Source organism: Rana temporaria, chromosome 7 (assembly GCF_905171775.1).
Source record: "Rana temporaria chromosome 7, aRanTem1.1, whole genome shotgun sequence".
In the NCBI taxonomy this organism is placed as follows: Eukaryota; Metazoa; Chordata; class Amphibia; order Anura; family Ranidae; genus Rana; species Rana temporaria.
Window position 1 is genome coordinate 66,484,766 of NC_053495.1, and position 22,825 is coordinate 66,507,590.

Consider the following 22,825-nt stretch of genomic DNA (forward strand, 5'->3'; position numbering starts at 1 on the left):
CCCCGTTCTTCACCGGTGTCCTTATCTCTGCTTTGCAGTGCGTTGTCTTCTTTTAGTTTGTTTTCCAGGGTCTTGAGTTGCTCTAGATATGGCTAAGTTCTGTGGTGCAGCCTGGGAGGGATTTATGTACAAGATACAATCAACTCAAAATTCAGTAGATATAACTGAACCTGAATTGGATAGAGCCTTTGTAAGGTTACAACGACTTTTGGAGAAAAAGGTCAGTTTTCTGGCACAAGCACTACTTTGAAAAATACTGTGAGAATCAGATCACCCCTTGGGGCTTGAGGCTACAGATATTCCCGAACCTTAAAAAGATCGATCACTCACTTAAATTAAAATGGGAACATAATTTGCAGACATGTTCATTTGAGATGATGACCATTTTATGTAACCAATATGAGAGTGAAATTACTGATCTGGATATACAAATCAATGCTTGGTACGTTGAATTGGTTCTTTCAGTCTCTAGCCAACTTTTTATACAGAGGGAGAAAGATATGAAGGAACATTTGGAAGAATATACTGCTGATCTGATAAATGTTAAAGAAGGAAAATTCCTAAGAGATAAATCAGCCTATGATAACAAATATGCATATAAATGAAATCAGCCAGTATTTAGTAGACCAACAACATATCCACCTACTCGTAATGTACCCCCCAATGCTCCCAATATGCCTAACATGTCTTCTGTTTCTTCAGCAGTATCAAGTCAATCTACAGTCTATCGGGACCTCTCTTGTGATCGTCTACCTAAAAAAACTTAAAGGTGACTGTAAATCTTCATCATCTGATTCGCTCTCACGCACCGGACAACGTTTTCCCACCAATTCTTCCACATGGGACACTGTCTGGTCTTCCTTATTTTCACGTTTATTACAACCTGATACTCCTCAGGTACCAATTTCTTCTTCTGCACAATCCACTTGGGCCTTAACATTGGCCCCACCCTTCACTCTCTCACCGTGCACAACGCCTACTAGACGGGTAAGTTAACCTAACCTTCTATCTTTATTTCCACAGAGCACTGCGAGTCTTGACCCTAAATTGGCTCCCATTTTTTTAGCCAAATCACTGGGTCATCCCCTCACTCCCACACCTCTGATGATAGAACCACAACAATGAGTCCCTCTGTAGATTTAGAAATTATTAATTTGTCATCCATTACTCTAAATAAACATGAAACTGACGTCCTTAAGTTGGGTCTAACCTTTTGTCCCCTGGCTAGTGGTGACAAATTTCAAATGGTAAAAGACATACACCTATTTGCTCGAAAGCTAATGTTTAAGGTTCTGTATGACAAATCTTCAACAGATTTCTGTCCTATGTCCTTTGAACAATTAAAATATGATGCAGATGAAATTCAAGCAATTGAAGACTTGATGGAATTGTGGGAGGAGGGCCACACTGACGATGATGTTCTTGGAACTTCATCCTCAGTGGGCATATATGCCCCAGAGGTGACCTTTCCCCCTCCCTCCACCACCATCATACAAACTAGGGTTGTCCCGATACCACTTTTTTAAGACCGAGTACAAGTACCGATTTCAATTATCCTGATGGTGGGATTTCCACTCCTACCTCACAGCCTGACTGATCCCCAATTATGTAAGCTAATAAAGAAAGGTAAATTCCACCTAATTAAATTCAGCCATCAGAACAGAGATAAATATAAAATGTTACGTCCCCAGCGACCTTTTGGGTGTAAAGCAACTAGACAGTAAAATATGGTTCAGAACAATCTGTCTGTGTCTAAGTCCTACGATGGGAAGTGTAGGTTCAGGACAGCACTATACAAGGAAGTTCACCTTCAGGTAACATCAAATACATGCTACGTCCAGGATAGTGAGATCACTGTCAGTAAAACTCCTGCCAACGGCATTGCCCGATCCGATACCTGGGAGAGGGAGGCAGCGTGTAATGCCTGTGTCCCTGTATAATGCTCAGACGGCAGCCATCCAGTGTACAAAAGCCGCGCCTCCTCCTTGTCCGTGATAGGGGAACTCAGTTTCCCAGCAGTGAGTTAGTGTTCTGCCTATCACGGATATTCTCTCATCCTCGTCCATGGGATGAGGATGAGAGGGTGTTCGTGATAGGCAGAACACTGTCTCACTTGCTGGGAGTATTCCCCTATCACAGACGAGGAGGAGGCGCGGCTTTTATACACTGGATGGCTGCCGTCTGAGCATTATACACGGACACAGGCATTACACGCTGCCTCTCTCTTCCAGGTATCGGATCAGACATCGGGAGGTATTGCACGAGTACAAATACTCGCGCAAATGCTCTGTATCGGTCCTGATACGGATACTAGTATCAGTATCGGGACAACCCTAATACAAACCTAAATCGCAAAATTTTCCGTTGCTTAGCAAGAATGCCAGTATTTGGTCTTTTGTTGAGCAAACTACCAAAGAAATTGACAAACTGGATTTTTCATGTGATAGATCACTAGACAATCTTTCAAACAACCAAAGAGTGGCATTGAAAACCCTTAGAGACAATCAGTCAATAACTATCAAACCATCAGACAAAGGTGGAAACGTTGTAGCCATGAATACTCATGACTATAAACTGATGTGCTTGAAGGTTCTAAAAAATAAAGAATGGTATCGACCCATTTCTCAATCTATTGTTCTAAATTTCAATGCGGAATACTACTCTCTTATTATGAGGGCCTACCAAAAAGGCCTAATTATTAAAGATACATGGAACTACCTAAATGTGCAAGAACCCAAGACACCCACTATGTACACCCTTCCTAAGGTACACAAATCAATGACGAACCCACCGGGTAGACCCATTGTGTCCGGATGTTTAAGTTTAACGGAAAACGCAAGTGCCATGGTGGACAAATACCTCCACCCACACGTGACCTCTCTAACCTCTTACATCAAGGACACAATCGATCTTTTACAAACAATTGAAGGGACTTCTGTCCCTCCTAACACCTGGCTAGTTGCCATCGACATTGAAAGCCTTTATAACGCAATTCCTCACAATAGGGGAATCGAGGTTGTGGGCAACATTCTGAAAGACAGGGGCAGTTTGGCTCATTCATATAATACCTTTATTTTGGATCTTTTGAAGTTCATTCTAACTCACAATGTTTTCCTGTTTGGACTCTCCCACTACCTCCAGGTGCAGGGGGTTGCGATGAGGACTAAGTGTGCCCCATCGTATGCCAACCTGTACCTGGGTGGATGGGAGAAGGAATTATTTTCAAGAACTGACATACCGATGTACCTGTCCCATGTCATATCATGGTACAGGTACATTGATGATATCCTACTCCTATGGTCTGGGACTAGGGCTGAACTAACCCAGTTAATTCATATAATTTAAAATTCACTATGAAATGTAGTCAGGAATGTATTAATTTTTTGGACCTAAAGATCTCTGTTGATCCGGATGGCCTTATCTATTCTTCCCTATACCGTAAACCCTCTTCCGGTAACACCATCCTCCATGCATCCAGTGGTCACCCCTACTCCCTCATTAAAAGTATTCCAGGGAGTGTATAGGAAGGAAGAGACAGACCGAGGGGGGGTGTGACCGGAAGATGGTGGAGTAGAGACAGACACGCTCCACAGCTACAGCCACGCTCCTCCACCCCTGACCAGGACTAGATGAAGTATCTATCCCACAACACCTGGAAATCCTGAAAAATATTCGAAAATTTGCTGCATGCTACGGCGGTAAGGACAGTGAATATCGCACCTCACAAAACCCTCCTGGATAGAGGGTACCGGGGGAGCAGGTACGAACGGGAGATCGGGTAATGAGGAGGAAAAAGGAGGCTATTGAATTACCTGGAGAGGAGCGGCATAAGGAGCTGTCCCTGGAGCCGCAGACACTTGAGCTGTCCGTATCGGGTAGACAGCCTAAGCAGATCCCCCTGTCTCAGCCAGAGATCCAGCGCTACTTCCCGCTGACAAGGTCGGCTGCAAACAGACATCGCAAAACCGGGTCACGTGTAGTCGTGACGTGCGAGGAGACGCTCAAGCCCGCGGCGGTTCTTTCTACGAAGCCGACAGGGGGGACGGTGATGCTGCAGACCGGAGGAGGAGAGGTAAGGGGGAGCGGAGGAGGAGGAGGTGAAAACCTGCAGGCTCAGAGAGACCTGGGCGGGACAGTTAACACAAATTCATCATTAGGAGACCAGGGGTCAGAGCTGAAAGAGCTGAAAGCTATGTTATTGGCTATGCCGACTAAGATTGATATGGAGACCCTGGTGAAGCGAATGGAGGAAGCCCACCGAAAGGATATGGAGGTGGTCCGAGAGGAAGTAATGCAGTTATCAGATAAATTGGATAGAGATGAACAGTTGTTGGCAAACATAGATGCACGGGTCTCAGTTATAGAACAGACATATAGGTCAAAAGTTGACGACATGCAGCTGAAGTTGGAGGAAATGGAGGACCGGAGCAGACGAAGGAATTTAAGATTTAGAGGGGTCCCTGAGACGGTGGAGAAGGAGACTTTGCAGACAATGATAAATGGCCTATGTAACCAGTTGGTGCGATCCCCTCCCCCCCAGGGGTTTGAATTTGAAAGACTCCATAGAGCACTGGGTCCTCGTTCAGTGAACCTGGACAGGCCTAGGGACATAATTGGGTGCTTCCATAGATACGCTCATAAAGAGATGGTCAGCAGAGCAGCATGGGAAGCCGGCGAGATTGTGTGTGAAGGGGTGCAAATAAAAATCCTCCCTGATCTATCTAAGGCAACGTTGCAACGAAGGGCCATGTTGCGCCCTTTATTGGACAAAGTGAAAGGGCTGGGGGGGAGTTACAGATGGGGGTACCCAATATCGGTATCAATTAGAAAGGGGACGGAGTCTTTCCCTCTACAGCAGCATAAGGACCTCCCAGCCCTGTTTAAGTTTTTGGGAATGGAACCTATGGAGGTACCAGATTGGCTACAGCAAATACCGGGGTTACCCAGACTAAGAAAATAAGGGAAGATAAAGACTGAGGAGTATCAGAAGAAGAGACCCCCGCTTCTTTTTTTTTTTTTGCGGGCCCCCTCCAAAGGAGAAGAGAGGAGGGGAAGGGAGGAAATATACCTCCTTTTTTTTCCCAGGTTTTGGAAGTTGTTGCATCCCCTACCCACCGGTTGGCCCACCAAATTGCTTTTTTTTTATTTTTAATTATTCTCTCTCTCACTGGAGGGAGGTTTTTTTTTTTTTTTTTTTTGGGACACAATAGCACAAGTCACAGGACTAGAAATGAAGACAAAATTTGAGATAAGAAGAAGATCAGAACTAGGGGTCCGAGACACGAGACACGAGACGAACACTGAATTTTTAAATTTATATATATATATTTTTTTTTTTTTTGGGGGAGGGGTGTATATTATGGGGTAGTAGATTTTGGGGGTATATATTTTCCCCCCTGCGCCCCTTTGGGAGGGAGCAGCGGGGATCCTCTGGGGGAAAGGTTGCAGTGTTTTTCTTAGGCCCCATGGGAAATAGAACCATGGGGTAAAATGTAGTAGGTTTTTTTTTGTTTTTGTATGTTTATGTTTTTTTTTTTCTTTTTTGCACAAAATGTCACAAAATGCCACTGAGTCACAGTAAACACAGGAATGCATAGGTTTGAGTTAAGAGAACTTGTGTATAGGAAATTGGACAGTAGAGATTGATAAGCACAATTTTTTTTTTCTCTCTCTCACTAAACATGGAGGGCCGAGGAAGGGAGGGGGGTGGAGAGAGAACAGAGGGGAGGGGCAACGCCCGGGGGATAGGCGGTTTTTCTGGGTTCCCGGTTTTATATAGGCTGGATATGTGTTGGGTACATGGTAACAAAGATAAGAAGAAAAGGGGGAAGTGACCAGGGTGAGGGGTAGGGGAGTGAAGATAGTGAAGATAGCTAGGCCGTAGCGGTTGATAGGACGGCAGGAGGAGGGTGGTTTTTATTTTTCTTCCCCATTGCCGTTTATGTGTACAGGTTTTTTTTTCTCGCTCTCCCTGAAATGAGCCCCCGCCTCACCTTACCAGTATGAATAAGTTTTAGTGGTCAGCTTTTTTTTGGTCAAGGAGGTAAGGAATGGAGGGGGGATCCCCTCGAGGAAGAGGGCATAGGACCTTTGGAGGGTAGTAGTACTAAAATAAATAAATAAATAAATAAAGATAATTTGGTGTTAAATGGACCGGAAAGTGTGAACGACTGAGTAAGAAAGTAATGAAGTAAGAGATAAGGCAAAAGAAGAATAACTGGTAGGAGAGACGGGGGGAGAGAAGGAAAGGGAAGGGGAGAATGGAATGGGGAAGAAAGAGAGAAAAAGGGATAGAAAAACAGGACGAAAAAGGTCGGGGGGGGGGGGGGGGGGGGGGGGGGAGCTGGGTGGGAGCCACTTGACCATTCTGTCAAATCCCCCTATAGTAGTACACACCCACGGTGATTGCTGGAGAAGGATCCAACCTTGGGTGGTTTTTCCCTTAGGGGCATAGAAAAGGGGGTGGAGGTAGGTACAGAAGTACCAGGGTAGTTCCCCCCCCCCCCTTTTTTTTTTTTTTGGCTAAATTTTATTCCCCCTTTTTTAGTGGGGAAATTTTTTTTTGTTTTTTTTTTTGTGTTTTTTTTTTTGTGTTTTTCCCTCTCTCTCCTTTCCTCGCGGTCTCCCTCTCTTCCCTCCCTGGCCTCTATTCGGTCTCCTTAAGTAATATTGAGATGGGGACAATAAAGGTAACCTCCCTGAATGCTAAGGGACTTAATATTCCAGAAAAACGGAAAATGATGTTAAAGGACCTAAGTAGATGGGGGACAGATGTGGCTTTTGTACAGGAAACTCATTTTAGGGGAGGGAGCCTGCCATTCCTACAGAACAGATTCTTCCCATGCGTATATCATGCGATGAATCAAGAGGCGAAGTCTAAGGGAGTATCAGTTTTGATCTCAAATCGAATAGCGTGGACTCTACAAGAAAAACGTTTAGACCCTAATGGCAGGTTCCTTTTCCTAAAGGGGAGTATAGGAGGGGTCAAGGTAACCCTGGCTACGCTGTACGCACCAAATATTAAACAAGACGTATTCATTAAGAAAGTGCTCACAGATCTGGTAGAATTTTCAGAGGGGAAATTAATTTTGGGAGGAGATTTCAATATTACTTTAGAGCCCAAAATGGACGCATCCTCAGGGGTCTCGTCGATTCCAGGAAGAGTCAGAAGGGGGATAATAAAGAAACTATGCGAGGTACAATTAGTGGATGTGTGGAGGACTTTTCATGCAGATGAAAAGGACTATACTTTTTTTTCGGTTCCACATCAGGTATATACACGCATAGACATGTTTATTGTCCCTCATTATCTGATTACTTCAGTATCTGAAATTACAATTGGAAATCTAACTTGGTCAGATCACGCCCCGATTAGTATGAATCTCTCCCTATCTAACATGGTATTTGCTCAAGATAGAAGATGGAGGCTGAATGAGAGCTTGCTGCAAAACCCAGAAGTTAAGGAGGATGTAACTAGGGAAATTGCGGCATACTTCCAGGTCAACGATATACCAGGTAGCGACCCAGGAATAGTGTGGGAAGCACATAAAACTGTGATCAGGGGGATCCTGATAAAACATGGGTCCTACCTGAAGAAAAAACTCGAGAAACAGATTAAGGAGATACTGGAAGAAATTCAGAGATTAGAAACTCAACATAAGGAAAAACTATCAGCGGAGGTAGGGAGGGAATTGGGACAATTGAGGAGGCAGATATCAGAGATTATGCGATTTAAAGCTAAAGCAAGTATACAGAGAGGGAGGAAGGCTAAATATGAGATGGGGGACAAATGCAGTAAGTTGTTGGCAGGGAAATTGAAAGAGAAGAGCAGAACAATTTATGTCCCTCAAATTAAAGGGAAAGAGGGGAAACTGTTAAAAAAACCAAGAGAAATAGCGCAGACGTTTGAGGAATATTATTCAGCCCTATATAACCTGTCATCAGAAGGGGACACACAGTCGGGGATAGAGGAATATCTGCAGGGAGCAGGTACGCCCAGATTACCTTCACTGGCCCGAAAGAAATTAGAGGTACCTATATCTACGCAAGAAGTAGGGGAAATCTTAAAAAAAGTTAAGTTAGGGAAATCCCCAGGCCCGGATGGATTCTCGGTGAGTTACTACAGAGAATTCTCCGGGCTATTGAATGGACAGATGGCAAAGTTTTTTAATGCACTGGGGGGTACGGCGGCATTCCCTCCGGAAGCCCTTCTGGCACATATTACCGTGATCCCAAAAGAGGGGAAGGACCCGGCGGACTGCGGTAGTTACAGACCTATTTCACTGTTAAACGCAGACTTAAAGTTTTTTTCAAAAATAATAGCATCTAGGCTTCAACCATGGATAGCGCAGCTGGTAGATATGGATCAGGTGGGATTTGTGCCGGGGAGGGAGGCCAAAGACAATACGATCAAAATCCTTAACCTGGTACATTATGTAGGAGAAAAGAAAATTCCATGTGTATTTTTGAATACCGACGCAGAAAAAGCTTTTGACCGGGTGAGCTGGCGGTTTTTGGAAGAAGTACTGAGACAGGTGGGTTTGGGAAATTGTATGATCAGATGGATTATGAGTGTATATACAAACCCACGGGCCTCAGTAAGGGTTAATGGAGTACTTTCATCTCCCTTTAAAATTAAAAATGGTACAAGACAGGGATGTCCACTGTCGCCCCTGTTGTTCGTACTTACAGTAGAGCCTTTATTAAACAGAATTCGACAAAATGTAGATATTCAGGGAATACAGACGGGAAAACAGGTACATAAAATCGCAGCATATGCGGATGACCTGCTTTTCTCAGTAACTAACCCCCATATGTCACTCCCCAACCTTCTACGAGAAATTGAGCAGTATGGGAAAGTCTCAAATATGAAAATAACAATACCAAATCAGAAGCGATGAGTGTAGAGAGTCGGGAGTAATAGGAGATACAATAAAACAGAACTTTAGGTTTAAATGGGTGTCAGTACTAAAATACTTAGGCACATATATAACATCAAATATCAAGAACATCTTTGCTCTGAATTTCTCTCCACTATATAATGCAATGAAATTATTGTTAGATAAATGGGGAAAAGGAATGCATTCATGGTTTGGGAGAGGAAGCATAGTAAAGATGTGCATTCTACCAAAAATGCTGTATATGATCCAGGCCTTGCCAATTTCCATACCGATAACTTTCTTAAGACAGGTAAATACTTTGTTTATGAGTTTTATATGGGCAGGGAAAAAACCTAGAATTAAAAGGGAACTATTGAGAATGCCTAAAAAGGTGGGAGGGATGGCAATCCCAAATATAATAAATTACTACAGAGCATCTCACCTGACCAGATTGATAGACTGGTGTAGACATGGAGAGTCCAAAAGGTGGGTAAATATAGAGCAAGATGTAAGCCCGATCCCGTTATCTAGAGCAGCATGGTGCTATCCGGCACTCCCTAGATATCTAAAGAGACATCCTATAATAGGTCCAACACTGCAAATCTCAGCTAAAATATGTGGAGATAAGAAATACACACCAGGCAAATCACCATTGATACCGGTAATAGGAAACCCTAATTTTACTCCAGGGTTGGAGCAGGCTATAGGTGAAAAGTTCAGAAGAAAGGGCCTTAGTCAGGTGTTAGACTTTACAAAATCAAGTGAGTGGCCCTCAATTAGAGACTTAACAGAAATAGGAGGTGCATATGAACTTGCACTGTGGCAGGCACTGCAGGTAAGCCATTTCCTAAGATCTTTGGGACGGATAGGGGAATTTCAAAGACAATTGACATTACTGGAGAGATGTTGTAATGAAGTGGAACCATTATCTGGAGTGTTGTCGAAAATGTATGGGTTTTTGAACGCACCTCCAGAAGATTTTGTGATGCCAAGTATTCGGAAATGGGAGAGGGATCTGGGGAGAATTTTCACCCCAACCCAATATAAACAGATAATCTTTATGGCAGTAAATTCCTCGGTGTGTTCAAAGACGCAAGAAGCGAACTATAAGCTCTTAACACAATGGTACTACACTCCTGAAAGGTTACACCAATTTGACAAACAGGTAGATGGAAATTGTTGGAGATGTGGTAGAGAACAGGGTACACTTTTACATATTTTTTGGTCCTGTAATAAAATGAGGCATTATTGGGAGGAGGTACGAAAGAATAAGTCAAAAATTTATTGAAGATTCGATACCAGATGATCCCGCTTTCTTTTTACTGCATAGTTCACAAATATCTTGGAAAAAGTATAGAAAATCAGTGGTGTGCCACATGATAAATGCAGCAAGGGCAGAAGTCACGTCGACGTGGAGAGATACAAGGACACCCTGTATTTCAGGGTGGCTCAATAGGATCCAAGAGGTAGGAGCAATGGAAGATTTGGTGCTTTCAGCGCAGAATAGGAGGAAACAGTATAACGATACTTGGTCAGGATGGAATATGTTCACGAGATCTGAAGAAGGAAGGAGGCTTATGGAGGGGAATGGAGGGGATTCATAGAGGACGGGAGGGAAGGAGGGAGGGGGTTCTCTCTTTCTTTTTTCCTCTTTTTTTTTTGGGGGGGGGGGGGAAGGGGGGGGTGGGGAGATAGGGAGTAATAGGAATGAATACTGTATAGATAAGGATCTTGAGTAGGATAGTTTATGTGAATTATGTATTTGAAAATGTAATATTATTGGAAGAAATAATTTAAGTCAACTGTATGGTATACGTTGGAGAAAATAAAAATAAAAGATAAGTAAAAAAAATAAATAAAAGTATTCCGTACAGCCAATACATCAGACTAAAAAGAAATTGTGCCCAAACAACAGATTATGAAATGGCTGCAAAAAATTTGTATCACTGTCTGAAAGATAGAGGATATAGTCATAAAATCTTGAAGAAAGCCTATAACAGAGCCGCACAACAAGATCGTCAGGAATTGGTCTTTTCTACAAAGACCAAAACCACTTTGCAAGTTGCAACCCATTAGGGTCGTCACACAGTACTCTAAATACCATCTACAATTTAGAAGTATTCTGGACCAATTTTGGCCTCTACTTCTATCAGACGGCACCGTGGGTAAATACATCAAAGAACATCCAGACATTACATACCGACGTGCCCCTATATGTTTGCAGCAAGCACACTGCAGCTGATGTGTAGTGCCGACACTCGGGAAATCCTCTTAGTGACACTAGCGCCAGCATCTCTACTGCTCGTTTTCTGCCCACACTGATTGGTGCTTTGAGTCACCTGACGCTGGATCGAAGGTGTCCGGACACCTCCTGCTCTCTGTGTGACTCCATCAGGCTACCATCCCCCTTTCCTCGCTCCCGTGTGACGCGGCTGCGTCACTGAACCGGCTTGGTGGCTCCCCTCCAGGACTTCCCCTGCCGCTGGAGATTTCTGTTTGCGAGGAAGGTTTCCTTTCCATCAGCCCCTGAGCTAGTGGTCTTTAAACGGCAGTATCCATCTCTGCATGGATATAACTTCTACATCTGCTCCCAGTGTGGCTGTCATCATCCCACCAACGGATTCCATCTCCCTGCATTGAGACGTAGAAGCGGCTGCTTTTATTGAGGTATTGTTTTACCTCTGCATACAAGTGTATGCACACTACCTGGATTCATTCCTAACATCTCCCCCGAAGTGTATGTGTTTTCACTCTACCATCTCCACGTGAACTGCTGCTTATGTTATGCGGACTATTGTTATTCTTTTTTTTAAAAAATTAAAAAAAAAAAAAAAAAAAAAAAAAATTTTTAATGTGCTATTTTCCTGTGTGCTATTTGTGGCTACTTCAATTTTTTCAACTTTTCAATTTTTCATGCATATATGTTTTTCCACACATTACAGACTATAAAGTGACATTCACTTAACCCTTGTGCGCTGTATGTTTTTGTTCTTTTGCTTTTTGCCCATGTCTCCTTAGTGGTTGACAGCTGCACGGATTGTGTTTTAGTGAAACTTCTTTAACCACTGACAACACTGTGGTTTACCGTCCTTATGGTGTAGCGCTTCATGCAGGTGTTTCTTTGCATACCGACGTGCCCCCTCTTTTTTTGACCAAAAAGGTTTTTATTGGTCACACAACAGACAAACATAGTACAGATGACATTGTACATTTAAAATTGCAAATGAGTATATCTTCAAGAATACAGTTTAACCATCAGATGCACTTTATAAAATCACTATGCACAATCGTTTTAGCATCAGAACCACCTGGACACCGACCCCTAAACTCCGCCCCCGTCCTCTCTCCCAGTCCACCCCCCTCCATTCGTCCACACGAGTAATCAGGCCCGGGGCCCTGCAGATCGGTCCCTGTCCCTACATCCCCCCAAGTAACCATTCTTGAACTAGTTCCACGGGGCTCAGCCCCGGCGTTGCGAGCCATGGGTCCCATAGTCTGAAAAATTTACCTGCGTTACCCCTGTGCTGGTAGATGTATTTCTCCATCAATAGAGTCCTGCCCACATGTTGTACCCAAACCTTAACTGATGGGGGCTCCCTCGACTTCCAGTGTATGAGGATAAGCTTTCTCACCTGGAACAGAGCCCTGGCAAATGCCACTCTAGTGGCCTCTTCTGCTATCGCACCTTCCAACACGCCCAGGAGGCAGCAGAGTGGGTCTAATGGGACACTAGTCTGAAACACAGAGTTTAGGGTCGCCAGAACCTCCGACCAGTACCTATGAAGCTTGGGACAACGCCAGAGCAGGTGGACCAGGTCCCCCTGGGCCGCCCTGCATCGACCACATAGTGGGTCTGGGGCACGGCCCATTCTAAAGAGTTTGACCGGAGTGTAGTGCACCCTGAGTAAGATGTAGAGCTGAGACACCCTTTGCGACACATTCAGCGAGCAGGCGTTTACCGCCAGCAGGGCTTCCTCCCATACTTCCCCCTCAATCGGCCCTAAGTCTGTCTCCCATTGCTCTGCCACCCTCATAGGATGTCCCTCCAGAAACGACGACAGGAGCATATTGTAGCATTGCGAAATCATGCCTTTGGTATCCTGCGCTTGAAACAACGCCCGGAAAACCGGAGTGGGGGACTGAACCCACTCAACCGCTGCCCCCTGCGCTCTCACTGCGTGCTGTAGTTGTATGTAATAAAACTGCATATTGCGTGGCAGGTTAAATCTGTTTTGTAGTTCACTGAAGGGAAGTAGGGCCCCCCCTCTAAAGATATTTTTAAGATGCGTGACCCCGTAGGAGCTCCACCTGCGTCCCTGCTAAATTTTGGCCAGCTCCTCATAGGAGTCGTTCCCCCAAATGGGACAGAACTCTGTGAACCCGGCTACACCTTGGAGCTGTTTAGCCTTATTCCATACCTTCTGGACAAGCGCATATGTGGGCATTCGCCTATTGGGTTTTTGGAATTTACAAGCCTCCAGCCCCTCTGGTATCAAGGCTGCCCCCGATCCCCGCAGCATAAGTTGAGCCGCAGAGGCATCGGGTTGCACCCCCGTGGTTCCTATCAAATGTTGGAGTTGGGCCGCTAAGTAATATATCCAGGGATTGGGTAGTGCCAGCCCTCCCCCCTCCTTCGGGCGTTGCAGCTGTTCTAGTTTGATCCTGGGGGTTTTGGTGTGCCACAGCAGCTGCCTGAATAGAGAGTTAACCACCCTGAATACTTTCAGGGTGATCACCATAGGAGCGTTGTGCAAGAAATACAGCTATTGGGGCATTAGTATCATTTTGATGAGATTTGTTTTGCCTGCCAGGGACATTTTTAGTTTGTTCCACACTTGAATTTTATCTCTGAATTTGGATAACAGGGGGTACACATTTAATTTACAGTAGTCCGTAATCGTGGGGGATATCCAGACCCCCAGATATTTAAAAGATGGCACTACGGGCACTGGACACGCAGGGCCACCCCCTAACGCGGGTGTCCCATCCAGGAACATCAGGGCCGATTTGGTCCAATTAATTGTAAGCCCCGAAAAGCGGCCAAAGTCAGTAATAATGGCCATGGCCTGTTGTAGAGATCCCTCCGTGTCCTCCAAGAAGAGGAGCATGTCATCGGCGTATAGCATGATTTTCTCATGCATGTCACCATATCTAAACCCTCGAATCGCCTCGCAGCTCCTCACCAGGACCGCGAGGGGCTCGATGGCCAGAGCAAAAAGCAGGGGGGACAGGGGACATCCCTGCCTGGTCCCCCTGCCCAGAGCAAAGGCATGGGACATCCTATCCGCCATGCGTATGGCCGCCTGAGGTGTAGCATACAGAAGCTGGACCCACCCTAGGAACCTAGGGCCGAAGCCGAATTTGGTCAGTACCGCCCATAGATACCGCCAGCCGACACTGTCGAAGGCCTTATTGGCATCAAGCGACAACAGTGCCCTACTGCCAACGGTCTCCGAGGGGGTCTGCATGTTCAGGTACAACCGCCGGAGATTCGTCGCCGTGGATTTGCATGGCATGAATCCTGCCTGGTCAGGATGTATAATGGACAGAATGATTTTGTTCACGCGCATGGCCAGGACTTTCGCAAGTATTTTGACGTCGCTCTGTAGTAGAGAAATGGGTCTATACGATCCGGGATCCAGAGGATCCTTGCCCGCCTTCAGTAGTAAAATAATGTTCGCCCTTGTCATGGAGGGAGGCAGGGCCCCCGAGTCGAGCGAGGCGTTAAACACCTCAAGCAACCTAGGCAGCACCACCCCCCCATACTGGGTATACACCTCCATGGGTAGGCCGTCATCCCCCGGGGCCTTACACGTGGGGTACGAGGCCACCGCCTCCCCCAACTCCTCCAGAGTCAGCGGCCTCTCCAGCTCGGTCCTTGCCCCCTCTTTCAGGGCCGGGAGAGCTATCGCGTCCATGTAGCGCTGCAGCTCCCCGTCCGTGAAATCATCCCTTGAACTGTACAGTGCAGAGTAGAAAGCCGCTAACTCATTCAAGATTGACTCAGGTTCGTTCACCAGCCGCCCCTGCGTGTCTCAAATTGCTCCTATGGCCGGGGACGCCTGTTGCGACCTTGCGATTCTGGCCAACAAGCGACCCGTTTTCTCCCCCTCCTCATAGTAGGCCTGCTGGGTAAAGAATCGCTTTTTCTCCGCGGTGGAGGATCTCAGCCGGTCCAGGGAGTCCTGGGCCGACATCCATGCCTCCCTCGCGGATTCCGAGGGGTCAACAACATAGGTCAGTTCTAACTGTCTCACCTGGTCCTCCACCCGCTCCAGGAGAGCAGAGGAATTGTGCTTTATGGACGCAATCTCCTCAATGAACATTCCCCGCAGGCATGCTTTAAAGGCATCCCAGCCCAGGGCCCTCTCCGTCCCCCCCCCAATTGTCTAGGAAGTATTGTTCTATTCGGCGTGTAACATGGTCATGGGAAGTGAACAGTTTTAGCCAGAAGGCGTTTAGTTTCCACGGGGCTTTAGGCAGAGAGGACACCGCGTGACCAGGACACCGCGTGACCAGGTGGGCCACAAGCGGAGAGTGAGCAGAGACCCCTCGTGGAAAGTATTCCACCCTGGGGATCATATGAAGTACCTGCGGGGACCCGACACACAGATCGATGCGGGACAGTGAGCCGTGCGTTTTGGAGAAGCATGAGAACTGTTTGGTCGCAGGGTATCTAGCTCTCCAAACATCTAGCCACCCTACCTCTCCCATTAATCTGCTCAGAGCTGTCCCCCTACTCCCCTGGGGCATCCTAGCTGGTGGGTGCCTATCCTCTCTCGGGTCAATACATGCATTAAAGTCCCCCATGATCATTACGGGGACATCGGGCTTATCACCCAGGTAGGACAGCAGAAGCTGCAACACCTCTCTCGAAAAAGGGGGAGGAATATATACGAAAGCAAGAACCATTGTTACCGTAAATAATTTGCAATATAAAAAGACATATCTACCGAGCGGGTCAACCAGTGCGTCTATTTCCTGGTAGGCCAAGGAGCCGTGTATCAGCACACTCACCCCCCTTGAATATGAGGTGTGAGTGGAGTGATATGCCTTGCCCACCCAGGAAAATCCCAGACACTCAACCGTGTCCTTGGTAAGGTGAGTTTCCTGCAATCCCACAATGGCAGGGAGAAATTTCTTCAGACCCGACCGTATCATAGTCCGTTTCAGCGGGTCATGCACCCCACGCACATTCCAAGTCACTATCGGGGTGGTGGCCATAACTGAGTCTGAAAATAGTTACCGTCCAAGGTACGAGGCCTCAAGGCCATCTCCGGAGGGCGGGGCCCCAGCCGGGGCCGGATCTGGTCCAGCAAGTAACCGTGCATCATGTGGCATAAGTCTGTGAGCAGAGCATCAAAAATAGTCAATAGTAAAAAAGCGAAAAAACAGTTAAACATACGTGTCCACCCCTCGGCCCCGTCCGGGGCAGAGGTCGATGCCCTTCGCGAACTCCCGTTGCGTGGATCCAGCAGTCCTCGTGTGCCAACAGGGCACCAAAAAACAAGGGTAGACTCCCCCGGCCGGGGTTCGTCGCTGGTACCAAATAGCACATAAGTGTGGGCCCCCCCCTGTAGCATGGAGTCCAGAAGGGGTGCAATTCAGCTTCCGAAGCTCTTAAGTAACGCTAACAAAATATAATCAGGTAAAGTTCCGGCTTGCAGGTAACAACAGAACTGGTCTGCGGCGAACTTAGCGGCTATGTAGGGGTGTCTTTAGGGCCTCAATCACCCCTGTCTTCCTCGCGGCGTCTCCTCAGGTCCTGTTCATTATGGTCCAGCCACTGTGCGGCCTCCGCGGCAGATTCGAAGAACGTGGCTTGGCCCCTCACCGTAATCCGCAGCTTGGCTGGGAACAGCATAGCGTAGTTGACTTGGATCCTCTGCAGGCGCTTTTTAACATCCACAAACCTGGCCCTCTTGCGTTGCACCTCTGCTGAGAAGCCGGGATAGAACGACACTCTGGCTCCGTTGTAATGCACCGATCCCCTTTCCCTGGCCAGCCGCAGGATGGTTTCCTTGTCCCTATAATTCAGGAGCCTGGCTAGGACGGATCTGGGGGGGCCGCCAGGGGGAAGGGGTCTGGGAGGCGTTCGGTGCGCCCTCTCTACTGCGTACAGCGTGGAAAATGCCTCCTTGCCAAAGGTATCCTGGAGCCAGGTCTCAATGAACGTAGTGGGGTCCCTACCTTCCACCTTCTCGGGGAGACCCACTATGCGGACATTGTTCCTTCTCAGGCGGTTCTCAATGTCATCTGTTTTTGCGGCGGCCTGTGCGGACTGCTGCAATGCGGACCTAGCTTCCCTGGTGAGGGGTGGGAGCGCGTCCTCTACCTCGCTGATGCGCCCCTCCACAGCAGTGGTCCTCTCCCTGATTTTCTGGAGGTCATGGCGCATGAGAGACACTGTCTCAGTAAGCTCCCCAAACTGTGCCTTCAGGCCGTCCACCGAGGCTGTAACTGAGGTTGTGCATTTCTGCACCGCCTGGAGGATCTCACTAAGTGTGGGTTGCGGGGCATCATCCTGTAGTTCCCCAAATATGTCCTGCATAGTGTCCGTGGAGCTCTCAAGTGGCAGCGTGTCATCCATAGCAGGATCACCATTGAGGCCCTGCACTCTCTGCGCCCATGTCGGCTGTGTAGGAGCCGGAGAGCTGGTAGATCCCTGCAGCCTTTGGGTGTAATAGAGCATGTCCTTGGGGGGTTCTTTCCCCTGGTGTTTGGCCGCTTTGGACGCCTTACCGCCAGCCTCTGCATGTCTTTCAGGCCCGCGCGCTGCTCGCTGCTGCTGAGAGGCCCCGGCGCCATCTTGGATCTCCATGGCCGAACCAACCGCGGCTCCTTTCTCGGGTTTGCGGGTCATTCGGACCCCCGCCGCTCGTCCAGACACCCCCCGCTGAGGTCCGTGGAGTGCGCTGCCTCGATTGGTCCGCTCGCAGACGTCGGTTTTCGCCGGTATCAGGATCGTAACAGGATCAATAGCGGGAGCTCCGTGAACTGCGACTGTTCACATGCCCGTCCAGGCCACGCCCCCGACGTGCCCCCTCTTTAAAGGGGTTGTAAAGACAAAAATATTTTCCTCTTAAATTAAAGTCTGACAGTAGCTGATAAAGTAAAAAGTAATGTTTTGCATTATAACTAGTTTGATACCTGTTGAAATTGAGCTGTTTTATTCACCACCGTCACTCCTGAATCGTTATTCTCACTGACCTCCTGGTTTGCGGTGCGCATTCATTCTTGCTACATCACGGCCTAATGGGAACTACAGTTCCCATTAGGCTTAGCCTCCCTGCCTGTGAGGGATAAAAGAGCATCTTCACGCAGGGCTGTAGTCATAGGGAGGGAGTGAGCACATTCTGCTTAACGGCTCAGATGCTGGTGGAAAGCAAGAAGAGGAGTGACAGGAAATGGCATTTTCAAACCTGGATTACTGTATTTTGGAGGTCAAAAGGAAAAACGAGGTAAGTGATATTTAAATGCTCTAGCTTACAGCAATCAATTGATCTAATAAAAAAACGAACCTTTAGTGTTCCTTTAAGGGACAAACTGGTTCAGAGTCATTATAACCCTATATATAACCCTATAACCCAATAAATCAGAACCAACCACGGTAGTTTCTCCTGTAAGAGATGCAATATTTACCAATTATTTTTAAACGGCACTATGATGCTTCTTCCTAATGGCCATACGCATTCTATTCGATACAATGTTTCATGTCAAACCATTGGAGTGGTATACCTAGCTAAATGTCTTTGCGGATGTTTCTACGTAGGCAAGACAAAAAGACCTTTTCACAAACGGATCAAGGTTCATGTGGGCCTATCCGCAAGCGGCTTATGACCACTGCCATATACCCCCATGTGGGATTGGAACACAATTTTGATGCTGATATGATCAAGTTCGCTGCACTTGAACATGTACCTATACATGCAAGGGGCGGCGGCATTGATCGGACACTTCTACAGCTCGAAACTAAGTGGATCCAACAATTAAATGCCATCCGATACACAGGCCTCAACGAATATATCAGTTATAAATAATTTCTTTGACTAAATCGACTAGCAGTGTTTTGGTTCAGTTGGTTTCGAGCTGTGCGTATGCCCTCGCTGTAATTGCTTCCACTTTCCATTATCCACCTGGGAAAATACCTGACTTATGTAGTTGTCGCTCCTCACCCTGGCATAATATCCAATTTGATGCCTATGTTTTGTGTTCCCCTTCCCTTGTTCCCATTTGTTGTTATGTCTGTATTCCCCTCTTCTTGTACTTATGGGGCTATTGTGATGATTTTTTCAAACGCTAGAAATGAATTTAACAAGCCAATTGTTAAGATTTTGGAAGATTTTGCCCATATCACTCAAGTATAGGGCCACCCTCAGCCAAGTCTATTCACAAGGTGCCTCTCTTCCTACCTTTACGCATTGGTGGAGAAAGTGGACACCCTCACTTACCCAAGGAATAGTCACCTAGCAGATGTATTTCCTCTACTGCCTTTGGTCATGAGGTTCCAGGGGAGACTGTTGTCTAAGGGTCTCACTGTGATAGTAAGCATGCTGATTGGCCCGCAGGCCTTGGGTTTACACTAGCCATGGAATCTAGTCAGGACCATGCACTTCAGCTACCAGTGTTTCCACAATTATTATCTCGAGTGATTTCCCGCGATCAACCGGAAATTGAGGGGGAAGGATTTGAGGACTTGGGCTGTCTTTTGGATGTGGTTCAATCCTGGCAAGGTTTTAGAAAGGATGTCAACAAATGCTATTTACTCCGAAGCCTGAAACAGGTTCACAGTCTTCTCAAAATTTTGATCCTCGCAACCCAGAGTTTGCAAAGTTGATATAATTTCTTCACATGGATCTGGATTTGGGGCTCAGCCTAGTCCCGTAAGGGCTCAAATTTCATCTATTTCAGTGTCCCTTGATAACTTCAGGCTATAACTTCAAAGGGCAGAGTATCGGATCTGCAAGCACTTGGAGGTACAGAGTCCTACATCTTATTCATTCCAGACAAGTTGGGACCTATGCCCCTTGAGCACCTTTGTTCCCAAGGTGGCTTCTGTTTATATCTTACAAAGTGGTGGTTCCATCCTTTCTGGCAGAGTCTGTACCTAACCTGCACTGGATGTACCAAGTGTCTAAAATGCCTACCTTCAAGCTGCTTCCTAGTTAAAATCCTTTGGAAGGCAGTTTGTGTTTTCATCTGGCAAATTCTGAGGAGGAACCTACAGCAAAATCTTGTGATCTTGTACAGTCAAGGTCATCCAGGAAACTTACAGTGCAGCCAGGCAAGAGCCTCCAGAAGTGATAGAGGCTCATTCAGCTAGGTCCATTTTTACATCTTTAAATTTGGGCATTTGCCTATGGAGACCTCTGCAAAGCAGCAGGATGGTTGGTTGGCTCAGTGCACCTGCCTCTGGCGCTACAGGGAAGATCCAGGAGCTCGTTAATAGATTTCAACAGAATGATGGTCCATGGGGGAGGTTGCTTTTATCGATTTAAACAGGTCATGTGGGTGGATATAGGGGAGGAGCTATATCGTACGTATGCAGCCATGGATTGGCGTCAGGAAGGGAAAACCCAGTTAGACTTACCGTTAATGGTATTTCCAGGAACCTTCCAGGACAGCTACTTGAGAGATGATTGGCTCCGCCCTCTACAGGAAACACAAATCAGATACAATTTAAAAGGCCCCTACCTTTCCTCTGACCCTCAGTTGTTTAGAAGATCAAGTAAACCTCCACCAAAAGTGCACTTGGCAGAGGAAAAAAATAGAAACATATAAAAAAAACACCACCACCAGGTAAACAAGGTCGACCAGTGAAAAGTAGAATAGGGTGGGAATATAGACACTGTCCTGAAAGGTTCCTGGAAATACCGTTACCAGTAAGTCTAACCAGGGTTTTCCCCCCTCACATAAGCAAGATTCTATACCTTAGGGAGGGACAACAGCCTGAAGCACTTTTCTACCAAAGGAGAGGTCCTGGCTGGAAAGCATCTGAACTCTATAATGTTTTACAAATGCATAAAAGGAGGACCAGACGGCAGCTTTAGAAATTGGCAGATTGGTACATGAAGATAAGCGTCCTGAAGATCCAGGGTTACCATGAAAACCTCTGGCCACAACAGATTTCTAACAGAATAAATATTTTCCATCCGGAAACGTCTGTAGAGAATAAATTTGTTCAGAACGCTTACATTTATGACCATACGTCTGTAGAGAATAAATTTGTTCAGAACGCTTACATTTATGACCATTTCCGAATAACGGAAAATTGAATACTTACCTTTCCGCAATTTTCCTTTCCTGGTGCCTATCCATGGCAGCATAGATATGGTTGGTTACTCCGCCCCCAACCAACCCACAGAACCAATTATAACGCGTTATAGAGTGTCCGCCCCCCATACACCATTCTTGTAACTAGACTCAAACATTTAACCACTTGCCGACCGCGCCATAGGCATTTTACTGCTACGGCGCGGTCGAGTTGTTCTGACAGGACGTCCCTGGGACGTCCTCCCAGAATGCTCCACTCGCGCGCCCCCTGGGACGCGCTCCTGGAATCATCCGTGAGCGCCGGGTCTAGAAGACCCGGCGCATCACGGATCGCGGTAAATTGCCGCTGTTAGCGGCCGTTTACCACGTGATCGCTCCGTCAAATGACGGAGCGATCACTTGTAAACAAACCGGCGTCATTTGATGACGCCGGTTCCTCCCTCTCCTCTCTGTACCGTTCGGTACAGTGTGAGAGGAGAGGGGGGGGGAGCGGGTGTCAGCAGCAGCGCTGTGGCTGGATCTGTGACTATTGCAGTCACAGATCCAGCCTTCCATCCATCCATCCCAGCTCAGCTATCCCTGTGCAATACTCTGCAATACCCCTATAATCTGCAATACCCCTATAATCTGCAATACCCTGCGCAATACTCTGCAATACCCCTATAATCTGCAATACCCTGCGCAATACCCCTATAATCTGCAATACCCTGCGCAATACTCTGCAATACCCCTATAATCTGCAATACCCTGCGCAATACTCTGCAATACCCCTATAATCTGCAATACCCTGCGCAATACTCTGCAATACCCCTATAATCTGCAATACCCTGCGCAATACTCTGCAATACCCCAATATTCTGCAATACCCTGCGCAATACTCTGCAATACCCCTATAATCTGCAATACCCTGCGCAATACCCCAATATTCTGCAATACCCTGCGCAATACTCTGCAATACCCCAATACTCTGCAATACCCTGCGCAATACCCCAATACTCTGCAATACCCTGCGCAATACTCTGCAATACCCCAATACTCTGCAATACCCTGCGCAATACTCTGCAATACCCCAATACTCTGCAATACCCTGCGCAATACTCTGCAATACCCCAATACTCTGCAATACCCCAATACCCTGCGCAATACTCTGCAATACCCCAATACTCTGCAATAACCTGCACAATACTCTGCAATACCCTGCGTGATACTCTGCAATACCCCCATACTCTGTAATACCCTGCGCGATACTCTGCAATACCCCAATACCCTGTGCGATACTCTGCAATACCCCAATACCCTGCGCGATACTCTGCAGTCTTCCCAGCCTAGATGTGAGATGTGAGGTCTTATTGACCCCGTATCTCACTGTAAAGAGGACCTGTCATGCTATATTCCTATTACAAGGGATGTTTACATTCCTTATAATAGGAATAAAAGTGATAAAAAAATGTATTTTTGGGGAAAAAAGTGTCAAAATCAAGTAAATAAAGTAAAATGAACAATAATTTTTATTTATTTTTTTAAAGCGCCCCTGTCCCCGTGTGCTCGCATGCAGAAGCGAACAAATACGTAAGTCCCGCCCACATATGAAAACGGTGTTCAAGCTACACACGTGAGGTATCCCTGCGAACGTTAGAGCGAGAGAAATCATTTTGACCTCCTCTGTAACTAAA